This window comes from Aedes aegypti, chromosome 3 (genome assembly GCF_002204515.2).
Source record: "Aedes aegypti strain LVP_AGWG chromosome 3, AaegL5.0 Primary Assembly, whole genome shotgun sequence".
Lineage (NCBI taxonomy): Eukaryota > Metazoa > Arthropoda > Insecta > Diptera > Culicidae > Aedes > Aedes aegypti.
Genome location: NC_035109.1, coordinates 117539993 through 117551454, shown reverse-complemented (window position 1 = coordinate 117551454; position 11462 = coordinate 117539993). Strand labels below are relative to the sequence as shown.

Below are 11462 nucleotides of genomic sequence, written 5' to 3'. Positions count from 1 at the left end.
CTGCATATTTGGTGTACATACCTTAAATTTCATCTAAACGTCAATGAAACCAATGTTTTATATAATTGTGGTGACCTGAAGCTCAAAACTGTGACGTGCTGGAACATTTCTGTAAACGGCATCAGATTCAGCAACCCCTATTAGAGACACATAATTTAATCCTTGAGACATGCAAAAATGTCAGGTTCGTTACGCTGTGCTATTTTTATATTGATACATTTCTAAAACATTTATCAAAACCTGAGTGCTTCAAAAATATGTCCCCAATTCAATTACTTACTGTTTATAATCGCTTCCACAAACAAGCCGCTGAATAGAAAGTCAAAAATATGTATATATCGAGCTAATTTGTTGTGTGTAGAATAGACTTTTCTTCATTGATATAAATCCCGGGAATGCTCACTCTCTACCCCATATCATGTGATAATCTCGTTCTGGCATTTCGCAGATCATCCGGAGATATCTGAAGCATTGTTATGGCAGCATAGAGTTAAAATGCAGTAGTGCCGCCCCATCACAAGCTTCCGTGTCAGCGGCAGTGAAATGTGTCCTCCCACCGCTATTCAATCACCTGATAGCGCACCAAATGTAGATGATAACGGGGATGAATTCTTCTTGCAACCGATGTCATCCCGAATAAAAATTTACTATCAATTTGATAGTTGAACCTATGGTGCCCAATAGCGTCTATATTGTTAATGTTGAATGTTTCAGCAAGGTTGAAGCATATATTTTTCTTACTGTAAATTCACAAATGTTGTTGATGTAAAATTGAAGTCTATTATGTTTCTACTTCATGCATATTTTATTGTTCCATGGTAATGCGAAACTTAATTTTATTTTGTTATAAGCAAATCAGGAATGATACTATGAAGGCTTGTTTATCTTCAATGCTCATCTGGATTCCAAGTAATTTCAAAAAGGATAGTTGAATATCATAGAAAAACTTTTAAAACTATTGCATTGCAAATAAATAAATAAATCATTACTTTTAGAGTTTTGTTTCTTAAAGAGATGGTGAACAAATTTGTTGAGTATTTTTTTAGAATTGTTCAAAAGAATTGTTAAACATGATGAAGTTTAATAACTCTATGAACTTAATGAATCGATTATTAATGGAAATAGTGGAAAGAAATAGCTGTTGAAACTCTGAAGTTACTATTTAAGTTTTTATTTATACAAGAATACTGTTAGGCATATATCGTCCCCTTAATGCTACAACTAGATAACTCGAAAATCAAAATTTTGAGATGTGCAACTTTGAAAATATGCTCGTTGTACAAGGTGATGGCTAATCGCAGAGAATTTGATTGGAAATTAAATATCAACATATGTATATTCAATCACACACCTATGAGCTGTGGATATTTTGCAGATCTAATTGATAATAATGTTTTGACATATTGAAGTCAAAAATTTCAAATATAAAGTTATCTAGTTATAGCATCAACGGGACGATATGTCTGAAAGATTTTACTGTGTATTGATTTTGAATTCTGAATTGAATTGTGCTGATTTTTCTCGAGAATAACGTCAACTGCTGCTCCAGATAAAATTAGCATTTTGCAGAATTGCAAAAAAAATGCTGCGGAGATTTGGGGAATCGAATTTGAACATGGCTTCATCCTTGAATGAATTTGATCTAGAATTTCTCTTTCATATTCCGTCAATGAAAACGTCAAAACCATTCTTAACATTCTGCTGAAATTGCCATTTAGCGTTATGCACATAGTTTTGCTTTATTTTCTCCAAAAAATATTACTGATGTGCCTCCTAAAATATCTAGAAGAAATCACTTACCAGTTGTTTCCTAAAATATTTCATGGATGAGCAATAATGTTCACGAGATGATTAGAAACATGTTTACGTTCTCAGACTGCCAAACTTCTTTAATAACAGTATCATATTCATATGTTTTAAAATTCTTACAAGCACAACAACTACAAAAACCATCCTGATCAACAATTTGAAATTATCTAAACATGTGATGTCACCAATTCATGAAACCTATTTAAATATGTAGCAAAAAATTGAACACGTTACCCGCTTTATAAGACTTCGCCTATACGTTAAGCGATAACCTTAAAAAATGAGAGTTTTTCTCATAAGTACACTAAACATTAAGTTTCTTCTCTCCATATTCACCACCTTTTTTATTTTGATGTATCTCAAAATGTTAGGTATCAGTGACTAATAATTAATTGAAAATATTTTTCAATGTGTTGCCAAAGTAAAGAATAAAGAAGAAATGGTTGCCTAAAACGGATGTTGCTGAAATCGTGGGTAGACAAAAGCGGAAGTTGTCAAAATCGAGAAGGCACTGTTAAAAGTCAATTGTAAAAATAACGCTTCGTTTGCGGTTAACCTATTAGGAAGTATGATATTATAACAAAAAGAAAAACATCGTATTTTATAAATATTTTTATCAGGGATTCCATGCATCACCGAGCAAAATTTATCCGAGCCATGCAAATCAATGCCACTAAACATGCCTTCCTCAGCCTACTCTCGCTCTCTCCCCTAACGGAGGATGTCCTGAACGGGAGATCCTGAAATCGGATCAGAAAGTCGCTGGTATTTATGTAGGTTTGCGCGTGCCTATGAATAGAGCAACCGAGTGATGAAATATTTGTTATGCATAGGATGTTTTCGCATAAATATTTATAGATCAAAACACGGTTTGTACACGGTGGCAGAGTCGTAGGAAAACGCACAACCAACATACAAGGAGGAATGCTTGCATGCATGCATCCAGCACCAGAACTGATTGAAACTGAAAGCTTGCTCTCCGGATGGCTGTGTGGTTTATAGTGGGTGCATTAGTGTTTCTGCTCCAAAATATGGAATTTGCATGAATGAATGAAAGATTATAATTATTTGAATTGCTCTGATGGTACACTCACACTTAAGTCTCAATCACTGAATTCTCCCGTGAGCGCAAACTCATTTGAGATCTGCTTCGTAAAACTCACACATGAGAGGTTCATGCTCATGCCGTCAAAAATGATTCAATCATAAAACCCATCGAAAATCTGTCAAAACCCAATGACTTCTATATTTCGTTTCGTTATTACCAATGCTAGGTATGCTGTGTATCGTTTCGTTTAGTATTTACATAAAAATTGCATGTCGCATACCTTTACCTTAGTCAAGCTAGCTTATGGTCGAGTGCAAGAGTTTACCTGCTAATGTAAAAAAAGGGTTCATTAAATAACTAATAAAATGCAGACACTTGAGTTTGAGACGCTGTTTTAGCTGAAAAAAGACGACACAAAATAAAACGGACTCCATCCACCTTCCCAGATAACTTTCAATCAAAGAGAATTCAATAAGCAGCTTTTTCAATCACAGCAATGCGACATGTTTGCTATAAACGTAATCATTTAGAGTAATGATAGAAACCTATCCATAGAATAGAAAATGAGCTACTTTCCATTCCCGGGCCCCAAAGCATCGCGATCTATCCCTGTGACGGAGGAAAAGTCATCAACGGAACGCGAAGTAACAATATTTAACGATACGGATGGCAGACAGAAATTACCCAGGGGTATGAATCCGATACACTTCATTTAGAGTTGAAATGTAAAACAGCGGAATGGAAATAATATAGAACAGAGAAGACAGTACCTGCAGACAAATTGAGTGGCATATCTCGCGAGAGTTTTCTGACACGATTGATTGTATTTTCTATCCTATCTAGATATCTGAATTTTGAACTAAGCGAAATATTTTTAACGTTCCAGTAGTCTCGCTTCTTCCTATTCTTCTTCTTCTTGAAGATAATTAAACTCACGATATCAAATTGGCACACCGCTAGCGCATAACGGCTCACCATAGTAGCATGTTCAAAAGAACTTGAAACTATTGAGAACCAGAGCTACAGGTCCAAAGCCCTGATAAAGGTGGATGGTTGTGATGGCTATGACCGTGGTCATCATGTAAAGAACAAACGGACATTGCTGTATCGTGTCAGCACCGAGGAGGCAGCCCCTCTAGCACGATGTAGGTAGCGCAACCCTGGTTAGGTGGCCTATCGAAGACTCTTCACCAACCAAGAAAGGCAAAAGTAGAGCAAACGGATTGATTTTACGGCAACAGACCCGGCAACGAATAAAGGGCAATGATTGGAAAGTTGGATCTTGGAACGTGAGAACTTTGAATGAACCCACGCGTGTTGGGCTCCTGGCTCGTGAACTGCCGAATGTCTGCGTGAACGTGGCAGCTATCCAGGAAATACGCTGGCCGAGAGCCGGAGACCGCGAATTCGAAGCGGTGGACCCCATTGCCAACACTTCATTCAAGTACCACATCTACTACAGCGGTGGCGACAGAGCAGAACGTGGAGTTGGCTTCATGTTTGACTCGACAATAACTTTTGAAAAAGGCCTATAAATTTTTGCATGCAATTTATTTGAAAAATTCTAACACCGAAACGGTTGATTTCAGAGAAAAATGTTCTATGAAGAAGTTGTAGTGAACCCTTTTGGGCTACAAGAATAAAATATGCACTGAAAAAATTTGTTATGTTTTTTTCATGAAAATTCAAGAGTAAACAATAGATTTTAAATTACTTTAAAACCCCATTCTTAATATTGGGGATTTTTTTTTTATTTCCGTACAAAGTGGGCCGGAGGGTCTCAGATTTTCATGAAACTTTGAAATGATCGATTTTTCTATGGAAAACGCCTATTGTGCCATACCAAAAACATGTGCAAAATTCACTGCAACTCGAAGATGGTCGAGTTCTGTGACTGACCGATTTGACATGGAATTCGTCAACTGGTACAATCTTCGCATTAACAAACAACTTGGAACGTTTTGGCTCCCAAAAATCAGGGCCCCTGATTCATCGCATTGTTTGTGACTCATACCCTACCAGGTGTTGAAAATTCAAACTGACAATCATCTCAAAACGATTCACGAATTTTGTTCTCACGATCAATCTTACTCATACCGCACATTGTGGATGTAGAATTACGCCCGCCCTGCATCTGCATACATTAAAGTGCAACGCTTCACAGTCATGACACACTGCTGACCAGCGCGAGCAGTAGATCATTGCAACGATTCGACATTGTGTGTCAAGTAAACGGGAACGCAATGATGACGTTAATGATTATTGCTGATAAAATATGTACGGCAAGTCAAATCAATCTGAGCTACTATTGATGGATGTGCAATTTAAGTAACCCGTTTTAGAATTCCTTCGTTCAGTAAGGAATTGAACTTGTCCCGGTTAAGACGATGCTACGTTTCGTTATCGTTTTGTACTCGGTAGTTAGTTTGTCAAGGGCGGCACCGACTGTGGTAAGATTGCAGTAGAATTATACTTACTGATAACTTCTAACTAACGTTTTCTTTTGCCTATTTCAGCACCTTGGAGAATCATCCACAGATGATTATGAATACAACACAATGCTTCCGCCAATAACTAGAACACGAAGGCCCCTAATTGAAACTCCTTACGTAGACCCAAATTATTTCAATTATAATCAACCAACCACTACTGTCCATCCACCAGTTTTCCAACAGCCAGAGTCATATCCGCAGCTTCCTCAGTTTTCCAGCAACCAGCCACCAGTTTTCCAGCAGCCAGAGTCACAGCCGCAGCTTCCCCAGGTCCAGTATCACTATTACCAACCGTACAATATGCATCCTTATCATGTGCAACCTTCGTTCGGCTACCAGTGGCAAAATACGGTACAGCCGGCGAACACTAACGTCGTGCCTTGTACCAATCCGCAGCACTATGGCGGTTATCAGCAGTACGGTTATTGATGTAGGCCCTTTCCCAAAGGATCCAACCCCGCAGCAAATCTTCCGTGATTGTTACATAAAAGCAAACACTCGTCAATTATCCTCTATACAGCTCTAATTTTACGAATGAAATCACTTCAAAGTCCATTTGTCCTCAGCGCGATTATGTAGCGGTTCAAGCAGCGAAACGATACGCTTTCAAAGCTTCCCAAATCTTCCTGCTCCACCATCAAATCCCGCCGGCAAGCAAGCAAGCAGAGGAGTTCTGGTTCTGGTTTTTCCGCTGGTTGGACAAACAAAGCTCGACTCTTGCGGAGCCCAAGCATGAAGGGGGAAAGAAATGACGGCAGCTCAGAGCGCACTCGATTAAATTCAAACAATTTCGATAATCCCGCACCACCCACTTCTGTTACTCACTGTTGCCGCAGAAGCTGCCCGAAGACGACACTGGCGATGGATCATTTGGATTTTCTTTGGGAATGGCGCTTCTGGGAATACACTTTTCGATGGATGCTGAAGCTGGGAACTAACCTGGGCTTTTTCGGAACAAAAATGAGCTAATAATTATATGAATTAGTGACAAATTGGTCAGTCAGTGGTTTAATAATAATAATGCAAAAGTGGTTCTATTTATTAAAAAAAATCAAATTAAAGTATTTTCATCTGTGTTGAGTTTAAAAGTTTGATCGTATGTTTTGTGTATTGTATACTTTGGAAAAAAGCTCTCAGTTAAAAACTGTGGAAGTGCTTGTCCCAGTGAGGACGTTATTCCAAGAAGAATATTTTCCACCTTTTGGTATTTTCTGCCTGTCGAAATGTTCAACACTGGGCGTTTTGGCATTTCAGTCTTTCTATATTCTAGTTTCTTCGGTCTTTAAAAATTCAGCCTTGCAGTATTGTCCATATTGGCGTTTTACCTTAAAGTTTTCCGCCTTTCGGAATTTTAAAATATTGGAAAAAAAGTTAGACGACGATTTTCGAAATCCGAAAATACCCACATTGTATTGTACCACTACCTAAATTGCTGTTTAAGTCGAAAATCCGACGTTATTGACAAATTCACATACACAGATAAAAATGTTTAAATTCCAATGTAGTGTAAACTGAGGCATATAGCAAAAATAAACCAAATTCATTTATTGTTACGACATTTCGTTTAATTTTCAGCTAAAGCCTAATAGTACCTTTAATTTTCAGCTAAAGCCTAATAGTTCCTTTGCGTTCGATGATTCCCTAGAATCGTACATAGCAAGTTTGAACGCTTATATGTGCTGCCCTAGTCATACTCTATCAGTTGTAATAATTTTAAATATGCCCTCCCCGAACAAGGTTCAGTTCCAGCCGCCTGCACTGTTTTATGTTTACATTTAGGTGTAGGAAAATATGCCCTCTCATTCCACGGCTCCATTCCTTGGCCAGATGTGGATCAGTCGGCTACGCCTTTTGCTGGGTATTTATTCACTCATCATTGCTTCCCATAATACAACGAAAGATGGAAAGATTGAGATGTAATTAGTTTTTAATAGAGTTATCATGATATTTACTTTTGGAAGTTGCCCCGTCGATGCACATCGATGTTCGTTCCAGGTGTCTTGGAAACTACGATCGCTTAAACATTTATTCTTTCGTGTGTAAAGAGATAGCCCATAAGTGTATGCGCTTAGAAATGCTCAAATTCTTTTTTTTTTATTTGTTCTATTGCGGTGTGGAGAATAGATTTTGATATGATTAGATTGATGTTGCTGATTGTTTTCTACTCATTACATTCTGCATTACTGCTTGGCCATCCATTCCTTGTTTAATTGACCGTGTCCAAATTTGATGAGTAAACAGAGCTTTCAAAAACACCTACCAAATGTATCTAAGTCCTGTGTCTTTTCAAATTGCTTCGTTTCTATCCTTCAAATGCTAGGGAGTCGATGGCGACCCGAAGCCAAACCCGACGGGTTCGGGTCGGGTTCGGGTTTGAAAGCTACAAAATTATCGGGTACGGGTCGGGTTCGGGCTTGAAAAAAGTCGGGTTGAGTCGGGTTTGGGTCGGGTTTGGTGAGAATTATAAACAGAGTAGCAACCCGAAAGCATTCCTATGCATCAGAAACGATTATTTTCCATCTTTTCGAACTCTGGTTTTATTCGAGTTTTTCTTACAAAAAAATCGGGTTTTGGGTCGGGTTCGGGTTTGAACAGCGAAACATTTTCGGGTTCGGGTTTGCTTACAAGTACATACAAGTTCCCAAAAGTATGTTTTAGACATACCAGCAAATCTGGCATATGCCAGTTAAGGGCGAACATTCATTAATGTTTCCGAAACAAATTGGGAGAATTTTAATATGAAGCTTTTTAGTAATTTTGGGAGAATTCCATAGATAATTTAACCATCATGTATAACTGGGAACTTAGGTTGATTCCGTTTAACTGGTCAGAGCGAAATTGCCAATCAAAGGGACCACAATGAATCATGAATCTTCAGAACTTTTCCAATAGGTAAATCTCCAAGACTTTAAATAGACCCGTCACTCAACATTGAAACAAGAATCGAACATTGAAACAAGAATTGAAACTATTAAAAAATAGGGTGAATTCATGAATAGTTTAATGTTTCTCGTAAAAAGGGGGCAGAGGCCATAACTGGTACACTTTCCCTATATCTGATATGAGCTTAGTTAACACGTTAGACATCATGCTTATTTTTACACAATCATTGAATAAAACCATATAAATTGAACAAAATTACTCTTCTAATTGCATAGAAGAAAAGGATCAATTCACTTTATTTGAATAAATATCCATCAAACGAATGATCCCCTGATCTGCCCATTAGTGTAACCTCTGAGCGAACCGGTTCAGTTCGAATTGTTAGTGATTAATCAATCCCTGCTTGACTTCCATTTGACTTCCAAACGAAGCATGGGACCTCGTTGAAATTAATCAAACTCACACCACTGGCCAAACAACGTTTCTCCCACCAAACCACTTCCGCACCCAATAGAGTCAACAGAAAAGTTTTAAAATATTGCTTCCCACTCACTCTGTGCACCTTTTCTTCCACCTGTTTATTCGGTTCACCAAAGACCGTAACACCAAACCACCGCATTACCGGTTGAAACAGTAAACTGCTGATTTCAGCAGTGAGATTATTTTAATTGATGGATCCGATTAAATCTATCGGCAAACAGAGGTAAATGGATCTCTTTTACTAATAGCAGTTGATTTCTCGGGAAGGGGGACAAGGGTTCGGTGGTGTGTCTCTCATTTCCCTTAGAGGTATAGACAAAAGTGTTTCACTTACCATTGACAGCAAAGTAATGGCTCAATGGCCGTCCTTGTCGGTCTGGTCTGGTCGCCCTTAACCGGTTGTTTGTGCTGATAATAGGTAAATCGTGAAAGCAAACAGTCACCATCAATCACAGTATCAATTGATGATGGAGCAAAGTTTTTTGGTAGCGATTTCTTGTCGTGTTGAATTCGATCGATGGAGTTTACTGTTGCGTTTTCCGATTGGGAAAGTTTTATTATTAATTATTATTCATTAAAGTTGAAGCAAGAGAATATTTCTTGTGCTGTTCATTAGTATGCATTATAAAAATAATGTGAGAATAGAGCAAACCATGCTTCTAGCGAAAAGCAATTATAAACAATATTTAATTTGCTTCTCAGTGGAAACTTGTCACGAAATGAAGTAATGGTGTCCAAAATAAGATTATCATAGGATTATCACGTGAAATGGACATTTCGATGTTATTTCGAATGAAAATTTAAGTAGACTGAATTATCCATGAATTTCCTTTTATGTTAGGTCTACCAGAGCAAATAAATATTTTTCCACAAGTTTTAACTATATTCATACTGAACTGTATTAAAAAGTTCAAACATCAATAATTACATATTGAAAAAAAGAGATCCTTCACTTTTTATACATTTTTGGGAGTGTGAATTAGGCTATTTTAATACCATTAAAATATTTTGATCTTCGCAAAAAAAATAAACAATTTTAAGATGTAATTTAAACGTAATGCAAACTTTAGGTGAATCACAAATAATACTTCCCGTTCAATCAAATATTACTTTCAATTTTCCTCATTTTTAGTACCCGCAAAAAGTAATTTAACCCAATAAGCGGCTTATTGCCAAACATAACATAAAAAAAAGTAAAATTGAGGTAGTTACTGAAAGTTTTTATATGGTAATGAGCAACTTATTAAGAAGAAATCTTGACCATATCATACTCTTCTTAAGTACTTCGATATGGCAAAAGCAAACGAGTCGGTTTCGTGCTTCGTTGGTGTTGTTTTATCGTTCTTTCGGTTTGCACGCGTTTTGCTGTGCAGTTTGAATGGTTCGCTACTGTAAGTGTTGGCATAAGAGTGTTATGTAATGTTTCAGCCAATCGAGTTTTTTTTTTTCTTTTCATCATATCAATTTAAAATATTTTATTTATAAGCATGTTTATATTCCACAAGCAATTGTTTATCCAGGTCCAAACCAGTGATTCCCAAAGTAGAAAAAAATCGCCCACCTGAGAGCGATTTTCACGTTCAGGGGGGCGAAAAATTGTAGCATTAAATTTTTTTATCTTGGCTTTAACGTCACCACTGGGACAATGCCGGCTACTCAGCGTAGTGTTCTAAGAGCACTTCTACAGTTATTAACTGAGAGCTTTTTTGCCAAAGTTGCCATTTTCGCATTCGTATAACGTGTGGCAGGTACGATGATACTCTATGCCCAGGGAAGTCAAGGAAATTTCCATTACGAAAAGATCCTGGACCGACCGGGAATCGAACCCAGACACTTTCAGCATGGCTTTGCTTTGTAGCAGCGGACTCTAACCACACGGCTAAGGAAGTCCCCGAATTGAATTTAGGGGGTGCAAAAATTAGAAAGGGGGTGAAAAGGTAAGAAACTAAATACAACGTTTCATAATACTTGGAGAATTTAATAGCGGAATAAACTTTTATAAGATGAAAAGAATGTGATATAACATCAAATAAATCCATCAATTTTTTATATAATACTGATAATATACTCATTTTATAAGCACGTTAGACGAAACTTGAACAAACAATGTCAATGACGAAAAATGTAAGATAAGCATTTAGGTTTTTAAAGCATATGTGTTCACTATTCAGATCTATGTTATCTATTTGTATTTACAGATAACATTGGAAGTTTTTTTAAGTTAATAATGTGTAAACATTATTAAAAATATTTTAGAAATTGGTTCAAAAACCAAAAAAAGAATAATTTATACAGCTAATGTTACGATTATTGACATCCGGGTCGTCACTGGCAAAGTTTTCAACAAAACTTGTTTTGATATTTTTGGTTTTGAGATCTTTTGAAAAATAAGCCGTACCCTACCTTCCACGTTAAATTGCAGTGAAAATATTTAGGATTTTTTTGGTTTTCTTTTTTTTTCTAAGTTTTGGCGTTTTAAAATTGACAAACATGATTTACTCAAAATTTGTGAAACTTATTATATTAATTTTGTTAAAATAAAAGATTATTCAACGGAAAACTACTTTCAAGTAATAATAAATAAATGTCGAAATGCAAAATGTGGGACAAATCTATTTAATGCTGTAAAATCTGGGCTAGTACATAGGTTGGTATTTGTATTTTATTAGTAAAACGCAAAACTGGCGGTTAAAACTTTTGTCAGGTCAAGGAATAAATTTAGTATACTAATACATCTTTTCAATAACTAT

The 11462-nt window shown here is 36.8% G+C and overlaps 1 long non-coding RNA gene across 1 annotated transcript; it reads left to right on the top strand.

Annotated features, from left to right (window-relative positions):
- The first annotated feature begins 4817 nt into the window (after positions 1–4817).
- LOC110678573 lies at positions 4818–6567 on the top strand. The gene is made up of 2 exons (XR_002501748.1): positions 4818–5307; positions 5374–6567. It is a non-coding gene; the product is annotated as an uncharacterized LOC110678573 (long non-coding RNA).
- Positions 6568–11462: the final 4895 nt, after the last annotated feature.